This window comes from Haemaphysalis longicornis, unplaced genomic scaffold, assembly GCF_048455015.1.
Source record: "Haemaphysalis longicornis isolate Haplotype H1 unplaced genomic scaffold, Haemaphysalis longicornis Haplotype H1 scaffold_6, whole genome shotgun sequence".
Taxonomy (NCBI): Eukaryota; Metazoa; Arthropoda; class Arachnida; order Ixodida; family Ixodidae; genus Haemaphysalis; species Haemaphysalis longicornis.
In genome coordinates, this window is record NW_027526407.1 from 78,971,395 (window position 1) to 78,982,030 (window position 10,636).

At 47.2% G+C, this 10,636-nt stretch overlaps 1 non-coding gene across 1 annotated transcript; it reads left to right on the top strand.

Annotated features, from left to right (window-relative positions):
* Positions 1-7,361: 7,361 nt before the first annotated feature.
* On the top strand, positions 7,362-7,435 carry Trnai-aau (transfer RNA isoleucine (anticodon AAU)). The gene has a single exon. It is a non-coding gene; the product is annotated as a tRNA-Ile (tRNA).
* The last annotated feature ends 3,201 nt before the right edge of the window (positions 7,436-10,636 follow it).

The following is a 10,636-nucleotide window of genomic DNA, read 5'->3' on the forward strand; positions in this document are numbered from 1 at the left end:
TCGAAAGTATGCACCACAAAGTAAAAGTATGGAATCTTTACCGAAAGTCGTGTCGTGGCGTTTTCTTATTAGCAGCTTATCTTGAGAGGCCCAACAAACAACAAACACCACGCGTCTAAGAACAATCGCCACAAACATCTCTGGAAGGGCGGCTTCGCAAGTGACTCTATATTGACCTTGGGAAAGAAGCGAGCTCAAACCTGGCATGCAACCAACAGCAGGGAAGGTGCTGAACCGTCCACCGCAGTGCAAACAGCAGATGTATTGCGTGCGGGCATGAGTGGTGCTAACGGCAAGAAACGGCAACGTTAGCCCAAGTTAGTCGTCGCACCCTCTCGAAGAGAGCTAGACGAGATACCGATCAAAGCGACGACCTCATGCGGGTGTGTCACTCTTGTTCAACGACTGTTCGCCCGTGTGGAGTTTTTAAAACGGAAAAGAAGTCGGTGCGGGCGACAATGGGCCCCTCTGGCGTTTGTCCAAAAATACGTAGACGTCAGCACCCTTAGCTTTTCGAAGCCCGCTTGTGTTTCCTCATTTGATGAGTGCAAGGACTCAAGTCGATAGCATCGACACAGGCTAACCACCCTTATCTGGCGGCTTTGTTCGATAAAAAATGGTTATAAACATGAGTACGGCAGACACAAGTACGGGTACACGTAGTGCGCTACTGGAAACTCGCAGTAGTGCCTGTTAGTGTCCCCTTTGTTATCTCTGTTGCACTTGCGCTTATCCCAATGCTTTTAGGCGACAATCGATGGGCCTAACAATAAGACTGCTCGAGTTTCAGCTGGGATGAAAAGTAACCTGTATATGCCTGGGTCTTCGGTAACATGCAGAGGGGATCGTATCCCACATGGCCCGTTGTCCTGTGCCGTGGAACTCTGGTAAAATTTAACGTCCTTTTTGAACCTGTCCCTGTCATTAAAGCTAAGTCGTGACTCTGCTGACTTATTTACTCCTTCCATAGCAGTGGCAGCCATTCAGGAGTACAGGGCTACCCGGATGACATAGGTTTATGATGTGAAAGAAAGATCCTGCTCCAAACCATACAGCCCAATACGTTGAATTTACGTATACGCGGAACCCGGACTGCCCGTCTTCGGTGCAATTATGGTGCTGCCGCTCAGTATCGTCTCCTCTATATTTTTCCATTCACCTACTTTTTTTGCTATGATAGTCACCTCAAACAAAAAAAAATATCCTATGGATACTTGCGAATGACCGAACCTTCCGGACCATAAATGGGGCCGTTTGGGCATTCAAGGTTTACGGTACACCTGAACTGACAGCAAGCTCCGTTAAAAGTTTTTTTTTCTAATCGTACCCTTTCTATATTTGCCTCACTCAATTTACAAGTTTTGGCAGCCTAAGTGCACACATTGAACTTTTTTAAGTTCCTGAAGCTGCGAGCCTTAGTTACGCACACGTGAAAAGAACTCTAGATATTGTGTTCACGTTGCTGACTTTTATTTTCCTTTCATGTCCATCCAACTTGGACACCAAGCTCAACGACTGATTAGAGTTGCAAGGCAGTGTACAGAAGTGTCCAACAGCTTCATGATCTCCTTATAGTTCAGGCGAAAAAAGCGCGGAGGGGCCGAGAGGCGAACTAAAAGTACATCCCGCAAGCAATCATTGAGAATTCATGACATATCTACAAAAATGGGGATCAGAAGAGTAGTGCTAACATGAAAGCTGCAGCGGAAACCTATCATAGAACACGAAGAAACAAGAATGGCAACGAACACGCATCAGCGAGCAAGGTTACAAAACGAAGTTCGTAACGAGAACGGTCTGGCACCTCGTTTCAAGTGCGGATCACGTCGTGAACTTCCGACATCCCAGTGGGACAACGTCTCACTTTTCCCTCCGACTCCTGAAGGCAACGCTTCGTTTCATCCGCGGCTTCTCTTCGCTCTCTTGTGTGGCTAGAAGTGTCAGGGCAGTTTTGCGGCAACGAAGCAGTCTGCAAAACTTGGCCTTCGTTCGCAGCGCTGACCATCAGGCCAATGAAAGTTCAAGGCTTCTTTCGTCTTCGCCATGCGAGCCTCGTGTTCCTTTGGTGCCTGTGAGCTTTTTTATTTGCTGAATTTAATGGCCGCGGCTACCACGGTGGATTGAATATGTCTTCACCATTTTAGTATACAGATGCCGGCCAGTGGAAACTTTTTACCATCAACAAGTTTTTCGAAGGCCGTAACACAAATGGGGGGATTGAACAAAAAAAAATTACGCTGAAATTGCAGCAAATGGCCAAGCAGCTAGGCGAGCTTTTAATGTCTGAAACTTGCTGCTCAAAGACTGTGTATTTCTTCTAAAGAAATACAGCAAAGTGTATATCTTCCTAATTGAACAAAGTTGTACTTTCTCTTTATGACCCCTTTAATGTAGACGTTTTCCACAGAAATGCTTTGCTAGTGCGTTGAGTGATGCGTTTTTTGTCTTTTTTTTCTTCCCTACCTTCATTAGCGCTTATGAGAACACCAGTGTTCATTTGCTGTGGTAAAATGACTATGTATTATTAACGCCAATTTTGCACTTTTTCTGCGGATATCAGGCGTCACGCTTTCTCGGTGTGTTGTACTTGTCAAGGAGTGTTTAACACTAAAATATAGTTATTGTTTTCCTTCCCAGATGCAGCGTTTTCTTGTGGTGGTCATACCAACAGTAAACTTCCGCTTGTACACCGTGCATAATCGAAAGACATTGTTTTTTGGTTAGATAGCAAAATAAGTTACTCTGTATCGATGCTGCGTCGGACCCGCATTAGGATAGTGTTAATGGGGGATACTTTCAAACTGCATAACTTATAACCCATGCAGAACGTGCATGGGGCAGCCGCTAAGTTGAAACAAATGCAAGCTACCCATTCTGCTTCCACACGCGTATCTGTTCACGATTAATGATTGAAAGGGCAAAGCTTTGAGACCGAGATTACCCAGAGAAAAATTCCCCGGGACATTTAGGTCTCCCTAAATCTTTTGAAGCAGACAGAACTAAGGCGTCTCTAGCGATCTTATCAAATATTTCTTTCCTGTTAGACCATGTATGCGTCTTCTTCATCGCTTTCGCTTCTTCATCTTTACGCGCGAATTACTCCGTTAGGCCGAGGGTTAATGATAGCTATAACGCTAAGGGAAGATGATAGGTGTAACATTAAGGGACAAGAAGAGAGCGGAGTGGGTCAGGGAACAAACGCGTGTTAAGGACATATTAGTAGAAATTAAGAAGAAGAAATGGGTGTGGGCAGGGCATGTAATGCGAAGGCAAGGTAACCGCTGGTCATTACGGGTAACAGAGTGGATCCCCAGAGAAGGCAAGCGTTGCATGGGGCGGCAGCAAGTTAGATAGGCAGATGAGATCAAGAAGTTTGCGGGGATAAATTGGTCGCAGTTAGCACAGGACCGGGATAATTGGAGATTAATGGGAGAGGCCTTTGCCTTGCAGTGGGTGTCGATAGGCTGTTGCTGATGATGATGATGATGACTTGGGTAGACAGACTGGCGACACCTAATGCCCCAGATTTCCCGCGTTATCAGAGTTCTCAACGGCTAGGGTGCAGCTGTTCTACTCACTTGATGCCCCGCGCACCTGTCACGTGATATGACGTCAATGCTGCGTGCACTGGGCTCATTTTGTTCCGCGGCCGGCAACGTGCTAAGATGGCAATGTGGTAGCAAACTTAGCTCCTACAATGGAGCCCGGGTACAGCTGGGATTCGAACTCAATCGTGCTTTCAAAGACGACAGTCTTTCTTGGGCTACTCATGGCCGGAAATTCATGTCTGTGTCTGTCTGCCTGTCTGGCGCCCCTCAGTTAAGCACTCGCCCAAAAAGTGGATTTCTTGAGCTAGAAATCCATATAGAAAAAACTTTTCCAAAATACTACATCTGGAAAGACACTTCAAATCAGCCTTCAAACAGAGTTCAAAGCAAAACATCAATAAAAATGGCAGCATCTCCACTCCGTGGATGATGGCGAGGGTGCGGAGTACGGGGACTCAAAATGACGTCCAAGTTGCACCCCGATCGTCATTCGATTTGAGCCGTGAGTTGCACCTTGTATTCCCTAAATGAAATGCAACTCACGGCTCAAATCAAATTTCGCTTGATTTTCGCTTGATGGTGGTGTGCGCATGGATGGACACGGACGGACATTGGGATGTGCTAAGGTACTCCGCACCGTTACAGGCGAGGGAGTAAGCCGTTTGACTCCCGGTTGCTAATTCACGGTCGTAGCACAATGGGTAAGACGACTGACCCTAAATCTGTCTGGTCTATCAGGGACAGGCTCGAATTCTGCCGGTGCCTGTGTGATTTCTTGCGATTGTAAATGCTATGCGGACGGACGCGGACGGACATTGTGCGGTCCTAAAGCAGTCCGCGCCTAAAATCCCTGGTATATGCAATGTTTTCTTAACATACATGGCTGCTCGATTATTGCTATAGCAACAGGGGAACACGGGAACATCGAATTTACTTGATCAAACATCCCTGTTTATCCTGGTACGAGCAATACGGGGAAAGGGAAGAGCGTGAGATGTGGGCTGAAAAAAGGAGAGAAGCATTTACGTGGCAGGGACGCAGGTGACTATCGTCTTTCAACGAGTGAGTGAGCGAAACACTTTGTTAAAGACGAAAAGCCATGAGTCCCCGTAGGGAAGCGAGGATGGAGGAGGAAGACGAGTAAGGGAAAGGTCACAATTCACAAATGTACACAGTATAGCTACTCTGACAGCACAGATTCGCCGCCAGCCTACCCTCAGTGGGTAGGCTGGCGGTTATACACAATGGTCAGCCCCAGCCACAGGTTATGCATAAATGGTCAGCCCCAGCGGTCTCTCAATTGCACCGATGCCCCCACTGTAATAGTATGACATACCAAATCTCTTCCACTTAATTTGGCTCTGTCCCATATTCACCCGTATCCGCCGTCGGGTGCTAACTGTAGGTCCTGCACCCGTGACTGAACTGGAGCACATGAGTGAAGTCCGTGTCAACCCGGCTACTCGAGGAATAATAACCCTGTACGCCCTTGAAAACGGTCTCTACAAATTGGTGTAGCGGTCTGACAGCCTGCCCCGAACTGACCATTACCATCCACGGACAATGTCAACAGTGCAAATTGTGCGTATTGATGCCACTGACTCACTGAACTGCTCATTTGGTGAATCGGAAAGTCAGCAGCTGTAATATTTTTTCGACGATGTTTGGAGCCAAGCGAGCAGATGCGCGACCATTTTTTGTTACGCTCTGCAGCTGCTCCCATTTTTGGTACAGGACAAGAACGACTCCGACGGCGGGTTTTCGCACATTTAGGCACCTCAGGCTTTCGCCTTTAATAACCTTGCAAATGAAAACACCTATACCGAGCGGGGAATCAGCAGCATATTGTTAAAATTGCGAAACTGCCGGACATTCGAGAACATCTCGATGCCGCCAATATGGCGTATTTCCGTCATGCGGTTTGTAATTACGTCGGCAGCGATTAGTGTCATCGTCTCCATTCTTTCCAGCTGCCATACTGTCTCATATTTCACCCACTTTCCTTTGTTCGGTTCAGTTTAAGTTCATCGTAATTTCAAATCTGCCGCCCTTGCTTGCCCTTTTACGTCCTCCCTACTTGGGTTCATCTCAACAACGCCATTACGCTGCAAAACTCGGATATTTATAAGGACGTGGCCGGAATCAAATGAGAACGCACGGAAACAAAACCGCTCCAGTGATGCAGGAAAGCCTTGCGGGATCGCTGAAATGGTCGTGGTCATACGGCCGGGCGAACAACCCGCTGCCATTTCGGCTTACCCTCGACGGCCACCGCAGTCGTTTTCGGGATGACAGCGAAGTCGGCGACGTGGGCTTCCAAATCACCGCAGCGTCTCCTACGGTCACTTCTTTTCACTTTACTTTGATTTGGTTGAGTCTCCTTCTTGTTGCCCTCATTCCTGCTGACACAAGCCGTGCTCTCCCTTTGCTTTACTCTCTGTCGGCGGGCACCGCAAAAACGACACTTGGCACCAGCAATTTCTCAGGTTCGCTTTTTAGCTTTAGTTTAAACTGTGGACCCTAGAATGTTTCTTCATTCATAGCATTCACTTATTCTTTTTTCTGTGCGTCTTTCCACGGGGTTTTTTTTACACTAAAGGCTGAGTATCGTTTGAACTAAGCTATCGCAACATTCGCGGTTATTGCGGCTGTTGTTCGACGATAAACGATGTCTTGCTTGTTTGTAAATCAATAGCTACAGCTTCCATTTCCTCCTTTCGCGTCTCTTACACTTATTCGTGGCTAAAAAAAACAAAACCAAAAAACGCGTTACAAAGCATGCAGCAGACCGATTTCGTCTAGAATAGACAGCTCCACGTGGCGCCACACCCAGGAAAAGGTTTTGAAAATGACTGTGCTGCTGACTGGGTTTTAGCCACACACATTAAACTTTCTTACACCCTTTTCGGCAGAAAACAGTGTGAAAATCTAGTTCCATGGCGCACGACTTTAAAAGGTGTTTTGTTTAAAATGTATGTAAGGATGAAAAAAGGGTTTCTTGTGAACACCCTAAAAAAGGGTGTAAGGTGGATTAACACCCTCAAATAAGGGTGTGGGCAGCGCTCTACGCGTGCCAATGTGGATCGGCGGAGGTGCAGCATGACCTACAGACAGATTCAACACGCAGAAGTCACACTTGGACCATAAACAAATTGGGCAAAAAACATCAACGGTATGCATGGGAACAGTGAGTGCATGCTTATAGAAATACATGTGCTCTTCTTGCATTGATATCCAGCAGAGGAAAGCCCTCCGATATAGTCGGCGGGCTTGTCGCAAAACACACATATTTTAGCGCTAATTATGGAATTCCGGATTTTAATGTGAGCATATACAAATAAACATGCGTATTTGCAAAAACGCTTTAATCGCGAAGTAGTTATTATGTTCAATAAGTCAGAGAATTTTATCTGGCGAACCCTTGACCTGCTACATCACACTGGGGCGATGGTACGGGGAACAGCGAGGGAAGAATGGATACAGGAACTGTGAGAAATGCCCATGATGTCAAACGAGCTATGTAAACTTGTCACATTAAACATGGAATGGGGAGAAGATACACGCTATCAAATTCTAATTTGTACCACACGATCATCGCTCTTATAAAAATCAAAATATGGGAAATTAATCCGCAGTCTCAGGAATTTCGCAACATAGAGCTAAGAATGCAGAAAGGAGTCGCAGAGATACAGAAATGAAACTCCAAGCAGTGTCGAGCAACCAGAGTAGCGGAACCGAGAACACCGCTGCGCAGTTGTGGGTCGCGAAAGAAGACAGTGATGTACACAGCCTTTAAGACGGAATGGCGTGTCTGGCCCGCTAGCTCAGTCGGTTAGAGCGTCGTGCTAATAACGCGAAGGTCGTAGGTTCGATCCCTGCGCGGGCCAGTTTTTTTTTTTCCTTTGCTTCTGCTACGTCGCCAAGAGAGGGCCTCGGTGTCCCCGTAACACCACACACTGTTTACTACTGATGCGCGATAGTTTAAAAATGAACGGAGCTCATACTAACGCGTAAAACTTGAAGCTAGCGAAGCCGTACGCAACCTTCACGACCACCACGACGGTTTAAGTCCACGATTGCAGCTGATTTGATCCTTTTCGCTGCCGCAACGACCTTTACTCCATTTTTGTTCCGATAACGGCGAATGAGAAGCAAATTGAAGAATCAGAACGAATGAACGGAACGCGCACACTTAAACTAGGCGCATGCAGGTGCAACGTTTACCCTATCCCGTGTTCTGCGTCAAACCGGTGGCATGATTCCTCTCCCCACAGTCGCAGCCGAGGGCTAACTCGCGGTCGTAGCCGAGTGGGTAAGATGACCCACTTTGACTCCGTTGACGTATACCAGACACAAGTTGGAATCGTGCCGGTGTCGATGATTTCTTTTATTTATGCAGTTATTGGGAGTTTTGTGAAAAGCCGGAATCAACGAATTGCTAAACAGCTTCGCTGTTAGTATAAGTAGCGCTTGGATGGTAGGATTTTGGTTCCATGCGCCCGCCCAGGTGCCCAAAGTATTTAGTTCTGACAGAGGGCGTGTCCAGGTCTATCAATGGTGTGTCAAGATCCTTCCGCTCACGGTACACTTTGGGCAAACACTAAGCAAATGGCCATTATTGTCTAGATGGCAGCCCGCGCTGTCCTTGAGTACGGTTGTGTGCAGGTATTTACGGGTCAATTGTACTCCAAGCCCAAGCCTGTGAAGCAATTTCTCGGGATTCTGCTTTCCACGTCATTCCCTGGTTGGCGTAGCCAAATGGTGTGTCAATGTTTTCGTGTCCCTGAGTTTTAATATTTGTCCGTCTCATCCTCCCCAAATATGTACGCCGTCGCTTTGCACAATCATGTAAAGCAGTAGACAGTTTTCGAGCCTAATTTGCGTATAGAGTTCAGAAGCCATTTCCCTCTTTCCGAACTTTGGTTTCTGCTTTGGGTTTGGGTGTGTGTGGTTGTGTAGCGGGGCTGCATACCGGTAACAGAAAGCCCACGGCCACACAGAAAAGGAGAGGCGCAGGGAAGAATGAATGTGGTGGAGGCAAACGCCCAACATACCAGGGGGCAAACCATTGAATATAGAAAAGGCGTGGCACTAAAATGGTCGCTCATTCCCTCTTTGAGGGCCCAGAACCAACGCGAACACACAACCGGGGACCCAAATTAAAGCAACAAACGTTTCAAAACAGTTGGCAGGGTCCTGTAAAGCAGAGAGGCGACGAATGAGGGAAGAGGACGTTTCACTTTCTGTCCGCGTGGGGCTCTACTGTCGCCGCCACTTTCTGCAAGTGTCATCGAGCGTCAGTGCGCGCGCGAGGACGTTTCTTGAGTGCTCGTCTCCTCCCGGCACAGGTTCCCCCGTCGACTCCGGGAGAGTGCGGTGGACCTATAAGCTAAAAGCGCTGGCGAGAACCGCGCGAAATGTTTTCCCGCCTTTTTTAATGCCCCGCTTTCCTCGTGTCTCACACACTCTTGCCCGAAAGCAAATGAATCAGAATGGAATGTAAGTGTAAGCATGAAACCGCTTTGAGGGCTGCCGGCTTTGGTAATGACAAAGAAAGAAAAAAAAACCAGTGATGACGGCAAGTGGCAGCACGTCTGTGGCTTCACGTTCGGTCTCCTCTCGTCTGACCCTGCCTACCGACGTTCTTTTCGCCGTGTGCTATATGGGGGGAGTGCGTTGGGTGTGCAAAAACAACGGTGGAGACGTGAAGACGGGAGTCGTAAGAGGAGTTTTAGGATCGAAAAGACGTCATACTCGTGCATAGACGTGCATGCGCGCCGATAGACGTCCATGGTTCTGCCACATTGGGGTGCGAGTAGCAACCGTCCGCCATTTTCGGCGGTGGGAATAGTGGTGCCGATGACGAACATGCATTCGAGCCCACATGTCCGGTAGATTTAGCGTGTGTTGCAGTAAGGTTGAGTCGTATAAACCTCTACAACTTACTTTTCTTAGTATATTTGGTGCAGTCGACAAAATCATCGAACTGCACATGCGCAGCCCTGTGCCGAATGTGCCAAAGATGTTACCAATGTTTACATCTGATTGTTATTGAGAGTAGCCATTTTATCCCTGAACTGTGCTAGTGAGATTTAGTTGATGCAGTCGAAAGGATTATCAGGTGAACATGCACAGCGCAGGGAATTGCATATGTTAACAAAGTTTAGAATCGATTATTTCTCGGAGCGGTCATTTTATCATTGGGCTGTGCTAGGGCCGATTGGCGCAGTTGACAGGACGGCCTAAGCGCCCATACGCAGCACAGTCCAGAACACGTCAAGATAAAAAACCTGCATACACTTGCCTAATTACGTATGAGCCCTAGTCCATTTCCTCTCATTATCGCAAGAGGAGATGAAATTTCTACAACCAAGATGTTCGCTATTAGTACGTTGTCTACGAAACATAGATCACCTAATAACTGGCATGATATTTAAAAGAAGAACTTTGGAAACGTTGGAGACGCGATCTCTAAAATAAAAAAAAATCCTATCGTGTTCTCCTTTCTTACTGTGCAACGTAACAGTAAAACCTTGGTGATGGTTTACGGTTCTTGGTACTCGGCGGTGATGGCGTTGGAGCAGAAGACCAGACGCCAGTCTGCCCTATAGCATTTTCCACAAGATCGAGGCAATTTGTGTACAACAGCTTGTTTGCAATATAAATGCACTTCCCACGTGCGTAAAACAGTGAACCTCTTGACGTCGTCGCGATTTTGTCTGTTTTTTTTTTTTTTGTGGTTTCAGTAGCCATGTTCACGCATGCGTTGTTCGTGTATATCTTCTCTTGTGAGTGGTGAAAATTTCACTCCATGTCCAGTGCTAGTCCTGCGCGGTCTCTTCTTTGCTGTCCCGTCTATACCGCGCTATACTTAACCATGTTTCAAAGTCTTCCAAAGCACAGCGATCAGTTTTACGTTGTCGATCATTCTATCTTAGCAGAAACGAAAGAAAAGCATCTTGAATAGATTGCGGTGTGACATTCAACTTGCATCCACTGCAATCAACCGTAATGCGACGGTCGGGCGAACGAAAATCCCTGATGGACGTCGCTGTTGCCAGCAGGTCACCTTCAGACGCCGGATTAGC